Here is a 23,265-nt window from a genome sequence, read left to right as displayed (position 1 = left end):
ATCACATGTGTGCATTTAATTCCCGAATCATCAAAGTGCATTTATGAACTTGAAAGCATTTATGGTGGACATTTAATGAACTTTCAACTTGGATTTGATTATTGTAAATGATGATTTTGGTTGATGAAATGTGTTTAGTTGCGTTCCTCGTTAAATTACCTTTCCAACGATGTATGGTATGCATTTTTAAGTGTTTACGATTCGTTATTTGTGTTTAAATGAAGTTTGGTTGAGAATTGAACAATTGAATCAGCGCAGGCACCAGGCCACGCCTATTGGCGCGGCGCGGCCACCCAATGTCGCGGCGCGACATAAGCCGTGTTCAGGGGCTATTCAACTTCGCACTTTTTCGTTTAATTCCAACTATGCTACGCACCTCCGATTAACATGTAACTTATTCTAACATGCTTATATATGAATAATTAGCTCAGAAAAATAGTTCAAGACCCGACCCGAACGTGTTGACTTTTTCGTTGACATTGACTTGACCAAAGTTGACTTTTAATAAAACTTAACTAAATACTTATGCAATTGTTTTAACTCGATTTTATACTTGTACCTTGCATGAAACGTGACAATTTGATTCACATGCTATATAATCGAGTCGTAACGAGCCATAGGACTAATTAAACAACTTTGACCAACTTCATGTTTACCAATGTTGATACAACCTATTGTTTAGGTCGAGACTAGCATTCTTTCTTGCACACATGTACTTGTGAAGTACATTTACATTTGTGCACTCAAGGTGAGATCATAGTCCCACTTTTACTCTTTAAAACTTACATTTGGGATGAGAAAACATAAACGTTTCGTTTTACAAAGTGAACACAAGTACAAAAACAAACATTCTACGTATGAGTTAGAACAAAAATGCCTCAATTCAATTATCATTAGTTACACTTGCCGGGTGTAAGTGAGAACTTATGTTGTATGGCCATATGGGTTTGACAAACCCTCATTCGGATGGTTCGCTACCGTTATTTGGATGAAATATATTTTCGAGAATAAGTGTAGGTTCTAATATTATGTGATGGGGTAACGTTAGTTAAGCCTTGATAATTGGGTGCTCGTGATAACAATTTTTAGAATGATTTTACTATTACTTCAACGTTATAATCTCGTGGTTTAACTTACTTACTTACGTACTCACTTACTAAACCTATGATTTCACCAATGTTTTAGTTGACAGATTTTCTATGTTTTTCTCAGGTCCTTAAACGATATGTGTTACATGCTTCTGCACTCTATTTTGTTACTTTCTTGGATGTCGAGTATACTTGCATACATGGAGTTTCATTTGTACTTAAAAATGTTGTATCGTATTAGTCATTGAACTACTTTGTAAACTTTGAAACACCTTTACATATGAAATAAATGCGGCATATTTTGGTCAAACATTGTTTTAAAGACTTATGACCACGTAACGGGACCTAAGTAGTGGCGCCGTCAATGACAATTTTGTCGGGTCGCTACATATTTTATCACATTGTAATATATATATATATATATATATATATATATATATATATATATATATATATATATATATATATATATATATATATATATATATATATATATATATATATATATATATATATATATATATATATTTTTAAAATATAATTTGTACATATTATATGTAATTGAAATATTTATTTAATAATATAATATTAGTTTTTCAAAGCTAATTATATTTCAAAGTTCATTTTAAAATCGTTTAAATAATAGAAATTATTATGTCGTATCACGTTTACGTTTTTGATACGCTATATATATATATATATATATATATATATATATATATATATATATATATATATATTGTATTTTATATTTAAAGCTTTAATTAAATTCTTCTAATTCTATATAAACAATTTACCTTTATAAACAACCGGTTTTAATAATAGAAATTGTTATATCATAAAAGTTTTCATTTAATAAAGTAAAATTATATAATATGTAAGTCGTAATGGTTTCTAGTTTTTTAACTTACAATTTATTCATGAATCGTAGAGTTAAGTCTAATAGATAATCAAACGTATGAAATTATCTTAATGTAACATGTCAAATGGGTTTATCTTGTCTACAACCATTATCCCAATTATTTACTCTACATGATTTCACTTTTACATTAAATATTATGAAAGCTAACTAGTTATCTTATCAAAAGTCATGAGGAAATTATTGTAAGGCATATATTGGAAATCAAAGAAGAATCTCCACTAACCCTTGTCTAGTTCTCGTTTAATTGACACATTTGTTCTTACTTGTAAATCACTTTACCATTTTCCGAATATTGTTAAAAAGAACAGATTACATAAATCACAGTGGACCTCACAATAGAGACTCGTAATCGTAACACAATGTATCTGATAATTCAATCATTTGATATTATCTTATAATTCCGTCGATAAATATATTAAACATATATTGAAACAAATAAATTCATGTAAAGTATTATTCATCTAATACTTTGTTAACTTTTTCAATTAATATAACTATATATTATATATATACACATCTATATACACATAAATGTTCGTGAATCGTCGACCACAGTCAAAGGGTAATTGATTACATGAATATAGTTCCAAATTTTTTTTTTTAGACTTAATTAAATAGACTTTGCTTATCATGTCGAAACCATATAAAATTAAGTTTAAATTTGGTCAACAATTTTCGGGTCGTCACAATACCTACCCGTTAAATAAATTTCGTCCCGAAATTTGATTGGGATCGTCATGACTGACAATAAGTATGTTTTCATGACTCATACGAGTTGAAATATAGAGTTTTATCATCAATGAGTAGTATGGATAAAATAATTCTTTTATGTGAAGAGTACGATTGAAGTTATCACAAAAGAGTGAAATGAGTAAATGCAGGTTCGTCTTAACCGGTGACGTAGTCACGGTTGATTTCCGGAATTCAAGGAATTTAGAGGAAATCTTCGTAATAAGATTTGGTTCTTCGGTAATTAAGAAATTAAGATCTTCTTTGGTTAGATGCAATAATCTGTTTCGATTGCTCTGTTAGATATTTTACTATAAATCCACTCCCTTCGTTTCCTTATTTTCAAAGCTCACACCTTCTATTCTTTCTCCCTCAATTCATACTTTAAAGCATTCGTCAATATGCTCCATCCAGTTCTGATTCTTGATATACTCCTAACTTTCATATCTGTCATTCTTCTTTTTCATCTGCCACTGAAGGAATCTATTTACTTCTATTATGCTCTTGGATTTATAGTGTTTTTAGTTCTCCCGTGTCTTTATATTGCTATACGCATCGATATACACGATTTGTAATTTTTGGATTGTTGTTGGGCTTTATATATTCCCTTATATTTCAGAGTCCCTGCTTCTATCTTTCTATAATCATTGACATCCATAGTTAATGCTCTCTCCTATTTGCTGCAATTTATACTCCCATTTCTATTTCAGAGCTTCATGCTTTTGTTTTCTCTTCTTGCCATTAAGCACAGCAAGTAATGGTCCAGAATTCCTAGGTATGAAATTTGGAATGAACATAACTAATGTTCTGAGAGATAACTTGTAATAGCACGATCTTGATTTGTTAAATTACCAGAAGTCACTGGAAAAAATAGAACTATCAAGAATTTATATTCTTGATACGTTTGGAGATTAAGTAGAATGTAAGAGTCGTGTAACATGGCACATGATGACGTTATGGTCTGTGAATCATCACGTTCCATTAGAAACTCAGCATGACTTACTGTAATATAATCACGTTGATCAAGTGTCATTATAATATACTAACTCATGCTTCAATTCCCAACACTTCTTCAAAAACATTCATAATTTAAACTCAAAGGTTTACAGAATATAGAAACTAAACAGTTTCCTTTATGATGTAATACAGATAACGCGAGGAGATAAATAATTTTAGATAAGAATAGTTATGAAAATATCTTCAGAAATATCGAGGATATTTATAATGAAAGATACGCTGATATCTTAGAATTTCTAATATCGAAGGATGATGAAGAAGATTTGTCCGTAAAGATTTAGAGTCAGGAGCAAGGTATTCGTTAATGACTTCAGTAGATACTGATTCATTTGGATTCTTTGAAGGCAGGTTTAGTCTTTGTGATTTGTCTACAGCCTTCTTCATGGTTTACTCTATCCGTTTTTCAGTACCAAAATTTTCTTTTGAGCTTTTCCAACATTCAATTCTTTATCATCAAACTTTTGGCTATTAATGCTATCTACAGTCCTTGCTGCTTCATCAGCTTTTTCAAAACTTCATAGTACTGATTCGTAGGCTAGATGTTATTCAGAATTTCAGAATTATAATTCCAGGAGGTAACGTTATATGTATATATATATAACTGTTGTCGTAGAAACGCTGCGAGATTCGAAAATAATTATTGATACTTCTCGGTATTTGGTATGGCAATTATCGTTACAAGATGCAAATGGTTACATGTTGGGGTTTCGATGAATAAATATATAAATTTTTTAGAAAGACTTATGCCACAGAGTAACGAAGTTGCTGGTACATCTACTGATAATATGGTGGAATATAAAAGGTTCCCCGGTAACAATGATGAAAAGGCAACTTATATATCAAGGTTATAATAAGGCTAGTCCGACTGAAAAATCAAAATTGAATTGTTGGAGGTGTGACAAAATTTGCTACTTTGAAAAGGGATCGTAAAGTTATTTTTGGTAATAAATGCCAAAGGATCTGACACGGATACGTGTTAAACTTTTACTTAGGTTCCGAGTATTCTCCAGATGCATATCTATATGCATAAATTCTTCTTTTCGTAGATAACATGTGGTTGGTTCATCTTCTCGATTGTTCAATAGTTGATGTGTCTTCAAGAATTTCGAAGGGTTTAAACGCAGGTTGTCATAGTCAATATCCATATGATGAAATCGTCGTGAACCTTGAATGATACAAATATCTTTACGAGTTTTGTGAATAAAGATGACGTCCTAGCACAGTTTTTGAATTCAAAGTATGGTTTGAAAGATGTGGTATATAAGAGTGATGTCTTCTAGTTAAATATTGACATGGATTCTGATCTGCTAAAATCAGAATATGTAATTGGATTTGTATGAAAATGGTTGTTCAGATTTTTATGAAAGAATGTACACCGTTGTGAGAGTAGTTAGTATAGTTAATGATTATTCAATTAGAATTGAAGAATGTACAGTGTAACATATTGATTGTGAACTTTAACATTCCTCGGGTATTTCCTACCCGTTAAAATTTCACAAGTAATACTTTGTACAAGAGAATTTTTTATTACAGTTTTGATGAAGATATATATATATATATATATATATATATATATATATATATATATATATATATATATATATATATATATATATATATATATATATATATATATATATATATATGTGTGTGTGTGTGTGTGTGTGTGTGTGTGTGTGTGTGTGTGTGTATGTATATTTTCTGCAGATGTAACATAGATTTAATGAGTTACTATAATATTAAACTCATTTGATTTTCGATTGGAACTAGAAATGAATAATCCCTAAAACTTTCGAGATTACATAATTTTTTGCAGATTATTTCTTCAACGTAAATGAAATTATGAATCAATACTTCATTATTCATATCTATTGATATTTCTTCGGTGAATGATGTTGGTGTTTGTGGAATTCTTGTGAACTTCGCAAGACACTAATGATGATTTCTAGAAATTTTTGAGTATATCGAAATTGAAAGTGTAATATCAAACATGTATTTGAACAGTACACTTGGTTTATTATGAAATGGAAATTATTGAGTTGAAGTAGAGATTATAGTTAACAATTGTTAAGTCATTAACGAAGGTTGTACATCATAGCGTATCAGTAACATGAATTAACCGAATAATACCTACCAGTTAAGATTCACACGTAATAGCTTGGTACGAAAAGATTTATTATGGTTTCAAAATTTATATATATATATATATATGGTATACATATAAATTCTTCAGTGGAAATGAGTTGATACTTCATAACTCGTTGATATGACATACTTGTTGTTGATTCGTGATGATGTCCGCGGTGATTATGGAACTGGCGGAGCATGTGATGTTGTAGATGCTGCTGGTACTGGTGATGTTGTCAGTACTGCTGGTGCTGGTGATGCTGTCGGTACTGCTAGTGCTGGTGATGCTGTCGGTACTGCCGGTGCTGCTTGAATAACAAGTCTATTTTGTAACGCACGCACCATTCCTGTCATCGTTTCTATTCTCCCCTCTATCATTTCTAACCATCCACTCATCTTGATTTACGGTTATGATTAGAATAAATAATCTCTAAAACTTTTAGAAACTACATATTCTCTGTAGAATATTTCTTCGATGAAGTTATGAATCAATACTTCATCGTTTATTGTTGCTGGTACTCCTTGGTATCAACGGTGCGTATGACGTTGATGCTCGAGGTACAGATTGTGATGTTGAGGTGTGGAATGCGGATGTTGTTGTTAGGTGGCAATGGTACTGTTGATGTTGTTGATGGTGGTATTGTTGATGCCAGTGATGCTACTGGTGCTTGTGGTATTGAGTCTTGCGATGTGGATGTTGTCGGTGGTACTGGTGTTATTGCTGGTGCTTGTAATCTTTGCACCATATTCTTCGAAGCCACTACTCGAGCGCGAAGCTCGTTGACTTCTTCTATTACACCGGGATGATTGGTGGTTCGGAAGAGTGGATGAATAAGATCTAGAATTGTAGATATTACGTAATCGTTGCGAGCTATTCTGGAAATGAGGGTGAAAATGGTGTTTCGGACTGGTTCGCCGGTACGTGCTTCAGGTTCATCGCCAAGAGGTGAATTCAGTTGGTGGAAAGTATCACCTTCTTCTTGTCTCCATTGATTAAGTCGACTACGAACCCATCCCCAATTCATCCTGAATTGATGATGACTGATTGGTTAATCCATTCCGGTTACACTGCTTTCGGAGCTCGAGTGGAATTCCATATCGGAATCCGAGGAACTTGAACTAGTTGCAGAATTCATCTTACACGGTTAGATAAAGGATTTTCGATATGAAATGATTTTCGGATATCGGATGATATTCTAATTACATAGAATACCTATATATAGTACAGAAGATCCTGTAGATTACGGAGGAACTTTCGGAAGTTGTCAGGCAAAGTTTATAGTAACAGACGCTAAGATACGAATTTATCTATACACTATCTATGCAATGAGTGCAGTATGAAGTGTCTAGACTAGGAATGATAAGCAGGTAACTTCCGACAAGAAATGATAAGCAAAACTTTTTGACATGCAGACATGGTCGAAGTCCAGACTCACTAATGAATCTTAACAACTATCAGTTAGACACACTAATGCAAGACCTGGTTCGCTAAGACCACCGCTCTGATACCAACTAAAATGCCCCGTTCATATCGATTATAAACGATTCACAATAGTTGATTACATTGCAAGGTACTGACCTCTATATGATACATTTTATAAACATCGCATTCTTTTAAAAAAAAAAAAAAAAACTTTCATTTCAACGAAAGTTTACAAATATGCATACCAATGATATTATCATGTTTCTCAAATATAATTGACTAATCTGTCGTTCATCTATCAACAATCTTTTTGGACTCAATGATTTGAATGCAACATCTTTTGAAATATGCCATTAATGACTCCAAGTAATATCTTTAAAATGAACAAATGCACAGCGGAAGATTTCTTTTATACATGAGAATAAACATGCTTAAAAGTGTCAACCAAAAGGTTGGTGAGTTCATTAGTTTATCATGATCATTCATTTCCATAATTTTAATAGACCACAAGATTTCAAATATTTAACCGCACACGTAACCCGTGTACAAAACATAATACACATAACATGTGTATAAAAATCATTCATATGGTGAACACCTGGTAACCGACATTAACAAAATGCATCTAGAATATCCCCATCATTCCGGGACTCTCATCGGATATGATAAAATCGAAGTACTAAAGCATCCGTAACCCGGATGGGGCTTGTTGGGCCCGATAGATCTATCTTTAGGATTCACGTCAATTGGTGGCAATTATAATAAACACCAATTCTTAGGCTACCAAACTAAAAAGGGCGATATCCGGTATAATAATCCAACCATAGAATGTAGTTTCAAGTACTTGTGTCTATTTTGTCAAACATTTATAAAAACAGCGCATGTATTCTCAGTCCCAAAAATATATATTACAAAAGCATTTAAAAAGAGAGCAAATGAAACTCACAATACTGTATTTCATAGTAATTATGCATATGACGGCACTGAACAAGTGCAGAGTTAGACTCGGATTCATGAATGAAGCGACCCGTCCTAATCCATAAGGACGAAGACAATAACATATGGTTACATTGCGAGGTTTTTGACCTCTATATGATACATTTTACAAATATTGCATTCGTTTTCAAAAGACAACCTTTCATTACAATGAAAGTTGACAGGCATGCATACCATTTCATAATATCCAAACTATAAATGACCTAATCTATCATTTACTTAATAATAATCTTTATTGAACTCAACGACTTGAATGCAACGTCTTTTGAAATATGCCATGAATGACTCCAAGTAATAACTTTAAAATGAGCGAATGCACAGCGGAAGATTTCTTTAATACCTGAGAATAAACATGCTTTCAAGTGTCAACCAAAAGGTTGGTGAGTTCATTAGTTTATCATAAACATTTATTTTCATCATTTTAATAGACCACAAGATTTCGAATATTTAATTATACACGTAACCCGAGTACAAAATAATACGCGTAACCCGCGAATTAAAAATCATTCATATGGTGAACACCTGGTAATCGACATTAACAAAATGCGTCTAGAATATCCCCATCATTCCGGGACTCTCATCGGACATGATAAAATCGAAGTACTAAAGCATCCGTAACCCGGATGGGGTTTGTTAGGCCCAATAGATCTATCTTTAGGATTCGCGTCAATTAGGGTGTCTGTTCCCTAATTCTTAGATTACCAGACTAAAAAGGGTGATATTCGATTTCGATAATCCAACCATAGAATGTAGTTTCGATTACTTGTGTCTATTTCGTAAAACATTTATAAAACAGCGCATTATTCTCAGTCCCAAAAATATATATAAAAAGGGAGTAATGAAACTCACAATACAGTATTTTGTAGTAATTATGCATATGACGGCACTGAACAAGTGTAGGGTTGGCTTCGGATTCACGAACCTATATCAGTTATATATATATATTAACACACATAACTGTAATCGAACAAATTTATATATATATATATATATATATATATATATATATATATATATTAATTATGTAAATTTTATATTAATAACTTATATGTTTCCTTAATAAATTAAATATATTCATTTTTAAATATAAAAATATTAGTATTTAAGTTATATGTATTAAGTTTAGTTTTATATATCTAATATTTATTTGACAAAATAATATTAATAATATCAAATAAAAAGTTATATTATTTTATAATAATAATAATAGTAAATGCAATTAATAATAATAATAATAATAATCTTAAAATCATGTTAATACTAATGATAATAATAATACTTATAATACTTATAAAAAAATAATAATAATATTTTACTTATATCATGTTTTTTTATATAGTTTTACTTATTTTTATATCTATAATTATAATCTTTACAATATTTTATCATAATACTACTAATAATAATACTTAATAATTATATTAATAATAACATAATAATAAGGTAATAATAATGGTTATAATAATAATAATAATTAATAATAATAATGTTAAAAATAATTATAATAATGATAATTTTAATAATAATACTAATAATCTTAATGATATTAATAATAATACTTATAATGATATTAGTAGTAATCACAATAATAATTATAATAATTACAATAATAATACTAATAATAATAATAATAATAACTATAATAATATTGATAATACTTATAATACTTATATAAATGATAATTATGTAAACTATATTAATGATGATATCAATAATAATAATCACATAATAATAATTAAAATAATTAATAATAATAATAATAATAATAATAATAATAATAATAATAATAATAATAATAATAATAATAATAATAATAATAATACATAAATAAATAAATAACTACCTCAAATAAGTAAGCCTTTAAAAAAGAAAAGAATGCTTTAGCCCAGGTTCGAACCGAAGACCTCTTGCCAACCCAAACAATCCCTAGACCACTCCTCCGTTCATTTCATTTCTGATTTAATCAGATAATATTTATATATAACCCGTATGATTCTGTTTCCTATTTTTTTCCTTAAAACCCTATTAATATCACTGCTCAAGAAATAATCCTACCATTTGCCATGGCCCAAAACGTATCACAAGTCCAAGAATATAGCTGACCCAAAAGTTCACGGCCCAATAACACGTTTTAAATTGAATTGCTAGATGTAATTGTGGTAGGGGTTTGTCTGGTAACACAGAAACAACAGAAACATTGTTTTCTCCTTTACAGCTCATCATGAACTTTATTCCATATTCATCACTATAATTCTTACATCATCATCTTAGTAATCTCCGCAAAAACAGTAACATGATTATAAAGGCTGCAGTAGCAGTTAACACAGGAGATTGCAGGTGGTTTATTCGATAATAGGTGACGAGGAAACATCAGTTTATCGTGTTAATTAGATCTAAAAACATAACAGATACGAGTAGTTGTTGTTGTTTTTTGAATGGGTTTGTGATGGTTGTTATGATGGCGGGTGATTGATGACCGAGGGTTTCAAGATGGCAGGCGGGTTTGGTTATAAATCGAATAGGAAATAAGAGAGAGAGAGAGAGAGAGAGAGAGAGAGAGAGAGAGAGAGAGAGAGAGAGAGAGAGAGGAGAGAGAGGGTGGCGATTGGGGTGGTTACGGGTGGTGATCAAAGTGGGTTCGATGATGATGGGTTCGAATGGAGATGATGATGAACCGAAGTTGATTGATGGTTGAAACCGTAAAGGAAGAATCAGGGAAAGTGGTGGGTTGGGTAATCATGATGGAAACAGAAAACAGATTCATAGCAGCTTCAGTAGATAGCGAATGTAGGGTTAAATGGTTGAGCTGTGATGGCGGTGCGTACAGTAACAAGGCAATAGTTACAGCCATAATCGAATTTGGGCTGTTTTGTTTCGAACAGAAACAGTAATTTCACCGGCGGGTTTGAAGTGGGTGGTGGTTGTTTAGTGTGGCGTTTTATGTGGGTTCAAAGTGGTGGTTACACAAGGTGTAAGATGGTCATTTTGTTGGTGTTATTGGCACGACCAAAAACATAATGGGAGCACTTGTAGTCGTGGTTTGGTATTGGGGATCGAAGAAAGTGGTGATTTATTATCGAAGAATAAAGGCGGTGATGGTTGGGGTTGTTGAGGTGGCCGGAGATTGAAGATGGTGTCGTGAGCCCAAAGTGGTGGTAACGATTGTTCTTGCTAATGATGGGTGGCCGAAGGTGGCGGTTCACGATGGGTGTCCGGTTGGTGGTAATTTGAGAGGAGTAAGGTGGTGGTTTTGTGATAATCAAGTATGTATTCTTATATATATATATAAAATAGATATAGATATGTAATACTATTAGTATGTGATATAATAATAAATATAGTAATTGTGAGTGAAGTTGTGGTGTTCATCGAATAAGGAAAAGCAAAGGAACAGAAGAAAAGAAAGATATATGTGTACGCATGTAATAATCAAACAAGTGGTTTCCTTAGTGCATATGTGATAGTAGTGAAAAGGATATAGGGGTGGGTCTATATGTGAAGACTTTCTACTTGATATATAATAGCTTTTGGATGAAGATTGGATAAAACCATATTAGTTAGTAGTAAAGAGTCAAAGATGATGTGTAGTTGTGTTTAAATAAGGAAAGAAAACAAAAAGATGTCGATGTAAAATAGGAGGTTGTAGGAATATGCATGTGGGTATGTTTGGTGTGTCAAGTTTGTCAATAATAGGGAGTACACAAAAATATAAAAAAGAAGGAATAATTAGTGTGGGTCTTGTTGTGATTGGAACAAAAAACATAATGCAGTAACATTGACTCAATGGTAGTGATAAGGTAGTGATGTGAAGTGTTGGAACAAGAATATATATATATAATATCACACATGGATATAATTCACAAAACATACAGTTAAACGTGTTTTAAAAAGAATCTAGTTGTTCGTGAATCGTCGGGATTTGGTTGAGGTTGAATGAATGTTTGAACAAAGTTTAAAATTTTTGAAATTTAACTTAACAAACATTGCTTATCATGTCAGAATAATATAAAGATAAAGTTTAAATTTGGTCGGAAATTTCCGGGTTGTCACAGTACCTACCCATTAAAGAAATTTCGTCCCGAAATTTGATTAGGATGGTCATGGCTAACAATATATCGTCCCGAAATTTCATTAAGAAGACATCACATTGTGAAGCTCAAGGCTCCTCTTCCTACAGTACGATATATCGGTGTGATACATCGTGAAATGAAGTATCAACCAATATCAGTATGAAATGATGTAGATTAGAAAGTCTCCTACACCAAGTAAGACGGGCATTCGGAAGACTTGACTTCCTTTATGGATGCACTTGAATCATCCTACAATTTAGATTTTTAGAATCCTGGAAGACTTTGCTTCCTTATTACACACACACTCACGCAAAAGAAATTACAAAATCTCAAAATTACCAAAATCATTGAGGTATCTGCACAATTTAACTTACAATAGTGATAACATTTGCTTAATTAAAAAACTACACTTGGCTTTTTAACGAGTCAAAAATTTTAAAATTTCCCCAAATTTTTCAACAATTTAGACAAAAATAAGACTCAAGCCAAGTGCATTACATCCTCGAGAATTTATATCTCTCCCCTCACACTTAAGATCATGTAATGCCCTCATTTACATGAAATCAGATAAATAAAATATAAATTCAAGAGGACAATAGAGTGAATGGGAAAAACATAACCGGATGTAGAGCAACATAATCGTGAAACAGAGTGATAGGCGACTCTGTACTGACGGCCATTCCTCGATTGTCATAATATAATGGTGCCTGCAATGATAAATAAACAACAAAACACAAAAAAGAAAAATATTTTTAGATTTTTGGGTTTTTCAAATTTTTAGGATTTTTAGTTTTAAAACACACGCATTATACAAAGTTTTACATTGTGAAAGTTTATTAACGAGTCTTGCACTAGACTCCACCTTTGTCTCAACTAATGCCCGTATGGTGGGTTCCCTCCTTCTTCAAACCATGGGTAACACCACTAACAATACCATCACCAATCATACCTAACAACCAATCATCGGCAGCTCTTGACTCCCTAGTCAATTCCCTCAACTTAACTTTTTCTTTTTCAGATAAATTAGAAACTAACCGGAGTCTTAACTTCTCATCTTTCTCATTCATCGCTTTCTTAATCTGCCCAAATAACATACTCATATATCTATCAACAACACTATCATCGGGCGGTTTAACTACGGGATTTTCTTTAACACCTCCACCCCCACACTTAGGTTTTTTACTAATCTTAGTTTGAATATTCTCAGTTTCACTAGTTATTACATTCACAGAATCAATGGGTGTGGGTGTTGGTTTAACACTAAACTTTGTTTGAAAACTCAAAGTCTTACCTCTATCCCTCAAAATCAACTTACACGTCCTCCAGTCAGTCAATGCACCTGCAGTTGCTAAAAATGATCTACCTAAAACAAAGGGTACAACCTTATCCTCTGGCATATCAACAACTACAGAGTCAGCTGGGAACTCTAATTCACTTATCTCAACCTCTAAATTTTCAGCAATACCTATGGGTTTACTAACTGACTGGTTAACCAATCTAACTCCAATATTAGTCGACTTAAGCTCATTCAAACCCAAACGTGGATAAACAGATAATGGCATAAGATTGATACTCGCACCTGAATCAGTTAAACACTGAAAAATTTCAGAGTCATCAATCCTACAGGGCACTATGAATGGCCCGGGATCATCTAGCTTTGGTGGCATATCACTCTTATTCAAAATAGCAGCACATTTCGCTTCAAGAAACGCGGAGGATGCCTGCTCATGCTCACCCTTCTTCGCCATTAAATCCTTTAAAAATTTCCCATAATTGGGCATATGATATCGGCTAAAAAGACACGTTTTCACCCCGGTATTAATGCCCAAAAACAATAAAGTTTCGAACTTTATCGGCAAAATACCCACTTTATCGGTTAGAATTGAAGATCAAGTGATCACGAAGATGGTACAAAAAGAATCAAGAGAATCGGAGCTAAAACGAAGATTCTAGAGCGAAAACGGTGAAAGACAAGAAATCGAGTTACGATCCAGCGAATCAGCAGGCCACACTGCTTGCCAAACTGGCTGCCAAATGGGCTGCCAGTATGGCAAATGACCTGCCATACGCCCAAATCAAACGGGCATGCTAAACGGGCTGGTCTGGTAAATGGTCCCGGCAAACGGCTTACCAAACGGTTTGCCAAACGGCTTGTCAAACGGTCTGCCAGCCGTTTGCAGGAAAAAATCAAGCTTATTTAAAGGGTCTTTGTCATTCATTCCAACACACACTTCAATTCACATCTTTCTCTCTCTTGTTCGACTCAGTGCGGGAAATCTAGTACCCGGAGAAGAATGCTGAAGATTGTATTAGGATCGGTCTAGAGTTTGAAGTTGTCACTTTTGTATTCGGAACTCGTTTAATCTACTGGTACTTCTATCCTTTATCTTTATATAATGTCTTCTATCATTATGTTCTGTGATGTTGCTGCCATGATTAGCGAGTAGTTATCTTTAGTGTATGCTATGATGTAATCAGTTATAATGCCGAGATTATATTATGGTTTGTGTATGTTGTCAAAATGCTTTTCGATTATGCTTTAAACTCAATCGCTTTTCCAACTAATAGAACGTAGTTATCGGCTCTGTTATTGGGAAGTCGCGAACCCCGATTCAAAATACACTATCTGTGTCACCCCTTGGTAAGAGAAGTCTATCGGATATAACGCAAGATCGACTGAGGCACATCGGTTGTAGTAAGTCTATCAAGCTCTGGATTTCGACTGAGGACTCTTTCGTAGTGAAACATCTAACTAGACCCTTAGTACATTGTCGGTCCCAGACCATGCTAGTGTAGTCACCAAGCATATAAACTTCGTACGTGCATGCTGAAGCACAACGGTTGTTGGAAGCTGTACCTCTGCTAAGTAAGGCCATGGAACCTGGTTAGTGCTGATTAGTACACATCACCATAACGCGGTCTCAAGCGTTGCACCCCGCTTAAGGGATTCTTGGTTAATTAAGGAACTATTTGTTTAAACGCATAAAGTTTTGGACCGTTAGGATAACCGAACGTGTTCATGGAAGTCAACCTGACCTGGCCATGGTGTTCTTTATGGTTGAACTCTTTTTAAGGGACTAACTATCTTTTAAACCCAATCATTAACGAAAGCATTGAAACACATCACGTCTCTTGGATACGGCAAACCCTGTATTCTATTATGCTTAAGAAAGTTTAGACCTTCGTGGAATGTTAATACATTACCCAACCGAGTCCCTTAATTGAATGAGCCGTCTGAACGTGTACGCCTGTAGTCAGACTGCACGGTTGTCAAGGGTAAGGGACGTTGCTGTCTATCCAAAATCTTCAAGCCTATCGCATTACCCAGTGACATGTCTTACGACGGGGGAGTTTAGGACCAGTGTAATGAATACATGGTCCCTACCTATTCATGAGCCGGCATTCCATAATCCCGGCAGAATAACTGGTGAAATCATAGTATGCACTTGCTTTAACCTTATCCGAATTACGAATTTTATTGCATTTACTTTATCTTCCTAATAAATTAGAAAAGCCCAAAATTAGGTAACCACTACTCCTTCTCTTTATAACTATCTTAAGCTTTAAATATAGGTTCGATTCTACTGATATCTTAAAAATACGACCCTAGGTCATACTTCCCTTACTCATAATAAGGAGTAGTACAATTTAGGCCCCGCTAAATATAAATTTAAAACAGTACCCCCCCCCCCTTTGGTGACTGATTCTGACGTGTTGCGACCTAACGACACCGCACGAATAAAACCGTCCGTTTCGGTCATATCAAGAGGGAAGCTAGTTTTTGGCGCCGCTGTCGGGGAACTGGTATCAGATAATACTGCTTTTTTATCAAACTCATTCACAAACATTTGGTGGTGTCTAAAAAAGACAATTATACACGGACTTGGTTGTTGGATTTTCCGAACAGTCTCCAATTATATTGGAACCAAAAGGATCCTGCCTCTCTGTAGTCGGCCTCGCCACTTGGTTTGTTGAATAGTTCGTGCGAAGCTCTGTTATCAAAATACCATAGAATCAGTAGTAAGAACCAAAAACTTATCTAAACCTAGGATAATTAGATTACCTTATAATTAGATTAGATTACCTTATAATTAGATTAGATTACCTTAGACTCCTTTAGATTAAGACTACTTTAGAATAACCTTAGATTGCTTTAGACTAAATTAGGAATTTAGTTTATCTGCTTAAAATTAAAAACAAAAAGGCATACCCAGTGTATGACCTAAACCCGATCTAGACCAGAGCCAATTTTCTTCATACATGATCCAGACGCAATAATCTCTAAAGCACGCAAGGAAGAACGAATCAGAAATCAAATGGCATTACGTGTTACTTTAGCAGAAAACACAAAACCCTCGATTGAAGGTCAAGGAGGACACTCATTCGAGTTAAAACATCACATCATACAGCTCATCCAAAATGGCTGTCAATTTCATGGACTACCGAATGACGATCCTAATTCTCACCTTGATAAATTCATATCTCTTTCAAACTCCTACAAATAGCCAGGGATAGGACAAGATATAGTTCGGCTATACTTGTTCCCATATTCTCTCACTTATCATGCACAAACATAGTTCGAAGGACTGGAAAAAGATTCCATCACGTCATGGACGGAGATGGCTACTAAATTCCTAACTAAATAATTCCCTCCTTCTAACAAACCAAACTCAAGAATGACATCATTAACTTTAAACAAAGTTATGATGAATCTCTTTACACTGCATGAGAGCGATTCAAAACCCTATTGAAGAAGTGCCCTAATCACCAGTTAGAACGGTCAGCTCAAATCTGCACTTTCTACAATGGTCTTACGGTAAATCATAGGACGAAGATCGATGCAGTAGCTTAAGGGAATCTGATGAACCAAACCGCAGACGAAGCATGGGAATTGCTCAAGATCATGACAATGCATCATCATGACTGGAACAGTGGTGAAACAACTTCATCATCTGCACCACTCTCTGCACTTAATAATCAAACGGAGGCCATCAAATCTCTCACGGATAAGATGGAATCTCTCGCCAAACAACTCTGAGAATTGAAGACGTAACTGCAGCAGGTTAACCAGGCTCAAGCCTGTGTTAATTGTACCAACCCGTAACCCACTGAAGAATATCAAGTTGAGTACGAGAACCCTGACGGTTCAGTCTGTTACGTTCAATACCCAGCTCGTCAACCAAATCCCGAATTCAATCAACAACCTAGGGTTAACCAATTTCAACGAAGCAACCAGCCTTTTCGCTATCGCTACCCACCTTATCCAGCCCAACAATCTCAATTGTCCTACGATCAACCACTTCCACTCACTGGTCCACCAGTCGAGGAAAATTCCCCAACCACCCAAATTACAAAAGTAACCAACCCCACTCTCGGAGCTGATGATCAGCTAACTCAGTTCATTCAAGGACAACAGCTAAATCAGAGAACTGCATCCAGACAAGACCAGACAGAGATACTAATAAGAAATCAATTGGCTCTACTCAAAAGTCTATAAACGCAGCTCGGACAGTTATCATAATGCCTTGAAATCCGACCACAAGGAAGGTTACCTAGTAATACTTTCCAAAATCCCCACATAGAGGAAGCTAAGCAAATGGATTCCGTAATCCTGGAGGAAGCACCACGGAGAAGGTCAGCTAGGCTCAAGAACAAATCAACATGTACTCAAAAGCTGCCTACTGCAACTCCAGTTCGTGTACCCTACCCTGGAAGGCTACAGGAAGAACCATTCCAGATTGATTCCTTCAAACTCGATGGAAAATTTCTGGACACCATGTCCAAAGTTCCCAAAAAGAAGAGATACATCCGAAGGCTTCTTTCAACAAAGGAGAGGATACCAGATTCTAACAAAATTCCACTGAGTGAAGAATGCTCAGCATTACTCAGAAACTCTCTACCACAAAAGCTAGGTGATATGGGCCGATTCATTTTCCCGTGTTCGATCTACCAATCTGGAAACCATTCATGTGCTAGCAGATTTAGGAGCAAGTATCAACCTAATTCCCTACTCTCTCTACAAGAGATTAGAGTTAGGAAATTTTTCACTAACTAAAATGACAATCCAACTTACTGATCAGACAATTCGATATCCTAAGGGAATAGTTGAGAACGTCTTGGTGAAAGTCGATAAATTCTTGTATCCTACGGATTTCGTAGTGATGGACATTAAGGAAGCCTTACACACACCAATAGTGTTAGGAATACCTTTCATGAATACGGCTAGGACTGTCATTGATATGTACAATCAAACCTTGATCTTGCAATCACATGGGAAGAGCGTTACCTTCAAAATTGACCGACCTACCGATCTTTCTGGACAGGCAGAGATGTTTGCTATTTACACCAGAAGGATCACTTCCAATGACGAGTCTCAACCACCAGCCGATGATATCGAGATAGGTGTGGAATCACAGTCTGCAGACGACCCAGAAATGGAAGAAGAGGATCCCAGTGAAGAAATAAAGGAAGAAGAAGAACCTGAAGAGGAAGAGGAAATGGAAGACGTAAAAGAAACTACGATAATACCCTCTCCAAGCCTGGAGTGTCATGGAGAATTAATGAGGCTTGAAACAGAAGATCATAGTTTAATCATTCATTTCAAGAAGAAGACTGATAATGTTTAAGGTTAAAGATATAGAAATTGACCCTGCAAGTATCAAAGTAAAGAACCAGAATACTGAACAAGCCCATTCATCAGACGAATCCTTAAAAGTCCATTATACCGACGATGAAGAGAAAGAGTGACATGAAGAAATTCTGGATAACTCATATTCTCCATCCGAACCAGATCAAGGGGAGCCGGACTCTTCTTCAGATCGAACTCCGATCAAATCTACACACGCCGACATGATAACTTTCATCAATAACACCGATGAATTTGAAGATATTCTCGAAGCCATCCGTAAATCAATAATTGATTTCACGCTACGCTTAACGGAACGAATCATGGCTATTTGAGAAGAATACAACCTCCATCTCTAGAGAGAAGACAATAATGTTGAAATGCTAGAAGAGCACATTCAAGACTTTATCAATACCCTTCATGATCATATCTACCACTAAGAAAGGCAACGAGAGCATAATTCAGTGGTTCGCACTATTCTTGAGACAAGATTCTGTCAAGATCAGAAGATCATTTACTCTAAGGTTTACAACGCCTTAGCCGGATCTGCACTTCCTTTCGCAGCAAACCAACAAGCACTACTGACTCTCATCCGGAAGCATATGGATCTTTCCACCGGATGCCCGACTTATCACTCTGATTTGCAAATGATCGAATATATTCACATCTTTTCCGCTCTCTTGGAAAGAGATTTCGAAAGCACACCAGACATGCTAGTGATTTATGTAATGATTGATCACCATGGTGATCTAATTATCAAAGAGTTACGAGACGCAGTCACAGAAGAAGTAAGACGCAACAATCCATTTTCGTCCTAATCCTCCTGGACGAAGTCATCAACATCTGGTCCCATTGCGAGGTACTGATCTAAATATGCCATGAATGACTCCAAGTAATGTCTTTAAAATGAGCAAATGCACAGCGGAAGACTTAATTCGTACCTGAGAATAAACATGCTTAAAAGTGTCAACCAAAAGGTTGGTGAGTTCATAGGTTTATCATAATAATCATTTCAATATATTAATAGACCACAAGATTTCATAATCATAAACATAAACATAATACACTCGCAAGTGTATGTAAAGCATTCTAAGTGGTTGAGCACTTGGTAACCATACTTAACATTTAATCACGTCGCATATTCCCTTTATTATGAAATCTCACTACACTGTACCAAGTGTAGTCACCGAAACGAAGTACTGTGCAACCGTTGACTACTGGTCGTCCAGTCCGGTTGGGGTTGTCAGGCCCGATAGATCTATCAACAGGATTCGCGTTTACAATACCTCATGTAAATAGTAGTTACCAAGTTACAGGGAAGTATGCCAGTGGTACAACTCAACGTAGAATATATATTTTTAATCACTTGTGTCCATAACGTAAATCATAAAATGCATGTATTCTCATCCCGAAATATTTAGAGTTTAAAAGTGGGACTATATACTCACTTTTTCCTTGAAGGTAATAAACACGACTTGGTCTCCGATTGATATCACAAACCTAACCATATATAAAATATATCAACATATTTTCTTTTCAAGTAATCGTTACATATATATATATATATATATATATATATATATATATATATATATATATATATATATATATATATATATATATATATATATATATATATATATATATATACTTTTAATACTTTTAATATTTTCTTAGTCCGTAGTTAGCAGTCCGATGTTAGTGGTCCACAATTATTTGCTTAAATAAAATAAATAAAGACCCCATCGTATTCGTATTGATCAGAATTAATCTCGACCCATGGTACCATGTTGTCAAGTGACGTGTTGCGTACATAAAGTACCGTGTTGTCAAATGGCGTGTTGCGTACAATCATGAGGTCTTATGATTAATCTTCTCGTGTTGTTTACGGGTGGTCCTGAAATATATAAAATCAAATCATAAGTAAATATATATGAAATATCATATTAATTAGAAAATATATGATTAATTTAATTTTTCTCCAAATATTTTCGTAGCTAAACTAGCTTCGGATACCCGATCTTGTTTTAGTCGTAGTTTCTTCATCACAACTCCGTTTTTGTTGGTTCAACTTGCCACTTCCTTGGATCGAGTCAAATTTTAAGAATATGAACTGATAATACCTTAGTTTGTATTCTAAATCATAGGTTATAGGTCAAACTTTGGTGAAACTTATGAAAGTGATCATTTTCCATCATAAAAACAACATTTAATGATCATTTTTCTAAAAATACTTACACTTTGAGTTAAACCATGAAATTTTTATGTGTTAACATATTCATAAGAAATATCATTTTTCCAGAACATGAACTTCCAATTCAAAGTTCAAGATAGTTTTTATTTATCCAACCCAAAACAGCCCCCGGTCGCACTCCGACGACGTAGATTCAGTTTTTAAGGTGTTCTTTGTAAAACCAAGTTATATCTTGTTAAGTTAGCATATCATTATGATATATTACAGGTCTTGAAGTGTTTTAAAAGTTAAGTTAGAAGGATCTATTTAGTTTGCGAACAAGTTTGAAATCATTCAAACTATGTTTTTGTTGTTAAAATTTTATACCACAAAATAAGATAGCTATATGAATATGAATTGAATAAGATTATGAATAAGGTTACTACCTCAAGTTACTTGGACAAAGTTACTGTAAGAGATGAGAAAAATCCTAGAATCAAAAGAGTGGTGGAGTTGGATTGAAAGGTTGGAAGTAAACTTGTTTACTTGGAAGGATTTTTGAAGTGTTCTTGAATGGATTTTCTTATGATGATTAAGGGTTGTTTTTGAAGCTAGATCTTCATGGTTATTTGCTGAGATTGTGAAGAACACTTAAGGTTCCTAAGAGTGTGTTTTTGGTTAGAGAAAATGTGTGGTAAAAATGAAAATGGAATGGAGTATAAATGGTGGTGAAAAGATGTATAAATTTGTAATATTGTGCAAAAGTCTTGTAATATGCCAAATTGATTAATCATGCATGCTAAGATCCAAAATTGGCTGACTCATGGCTACTAATAAAGTGATTGTGATGTGTATATACCAATAGTAAATACGTATAGAAGCTGGGTATGATACGAGTACATATACCCTAGATATACGTATAAAAATCTTGAGAAAACGGAACGAGGATTCAAATATAGCTATCTTTTGTAAATATACTTATATTGTTTTATGTATATAAATCCTTTAAAAGTGATAAAATACATATCTATACGATACATGTATAAGCATTATAAGTTTTAAGTATTTAAGTCGAAGAACGTCACATATAGTTATCGTTTTGAAAACTTAAGTTAGTAGTCTCAAAATATACTTATAACTCATTGTTATTAGTACACAATGAGATGTTAAAAAATTCTTAGATCATGTTAAATATATAAAAATACATATATATATACACAAACGTATAATTATCGTATGTTATATAGTTCGTGATATCATCGGTCAAATTGGACGGTCAAACATTGTGTAAAACTCTTTTCAAAAACATGAGTCTCAACAATTTAGATTGCTTATCATGTTGGTAAGGTTTAATTTATGTAAATATTAATCTTATAAGTGTAAAACGATCAAAAAAATCCGGGTCGTTACAGTACCTACTCGTTAAATAAATTTCGTCCCGAAATTTTAAAGTTGTACCTATTTTGCGTTCTCGGGAAACAAATGTGGGTACTTTTGTTTCATCTGATCCTCTCGTTCCCAAGTAAACTCGGGACCTCTTCAAGCATTCCAACGAACCTTAACGATTGGTATGTTGCTCTGCTTGAGCCGTTTAACTTCACGGTCCGTGATTTCGACTGGTTCTTCTATGAATTGTAGTTTCTCATCGACTTGGATTTGTTCAAGAGGAATGGTGAGATCTTCCTTTGCAAGACATTTCTTGAGGTTTGAGATGTGAAATGAATTATGTACTCCGGCGAGTTGTTGTGGTAACTCGAGTCGATAAGCTACCGGTCTGATGCGTTCGTTGATCTTGAACGGGCCTACATACCTTGGGTTCAGTTTACCCCTTTTTCCAAAACGTATTACACCTTTCCAAGGTGACACCTTTAGCATAACCATGTCACCGATCTGAAACTCTAATGGTTTCCTTCGGACATCCGCGTAGCTCTTTTGGCGACTACGGGCTGTTTTCAATCTCTCCTTGATTTGTACTATCTTCTCAGTCGTTTCGTGTATGATCTCGGGGCCAGTTAATTATCGATCTCCTACTTCATTCGAACAGATAGGGGATCTACACTTCCTTCCATACAGTGCTTCAAATGGTGCAGCTTTA

This window comes from Rutidosis leptorrhynchoides, chromosome 10 (genome assembly GCF_046630445.1).
Source record: "Rutidosis leptorrhynchoides isolate AG116_Rl617_1_P2 chromosome 10, CSIRO_AGI_Rlap_v1, whole genome shotgun sequence".
Classification (NCBI taxonomy): domain Eukaryota; kingdom Viridiplantae; phylum Streptophyta; class Magnoliopsida; order Asterales; family Asteraceae; genus Rutidosis; species Rutidosis leptorrhynchoides.
The sequence above is the reverse complement of the archived record's forward strand: the minus strand, read 5'-3'. Positions refer to the sequence as shown.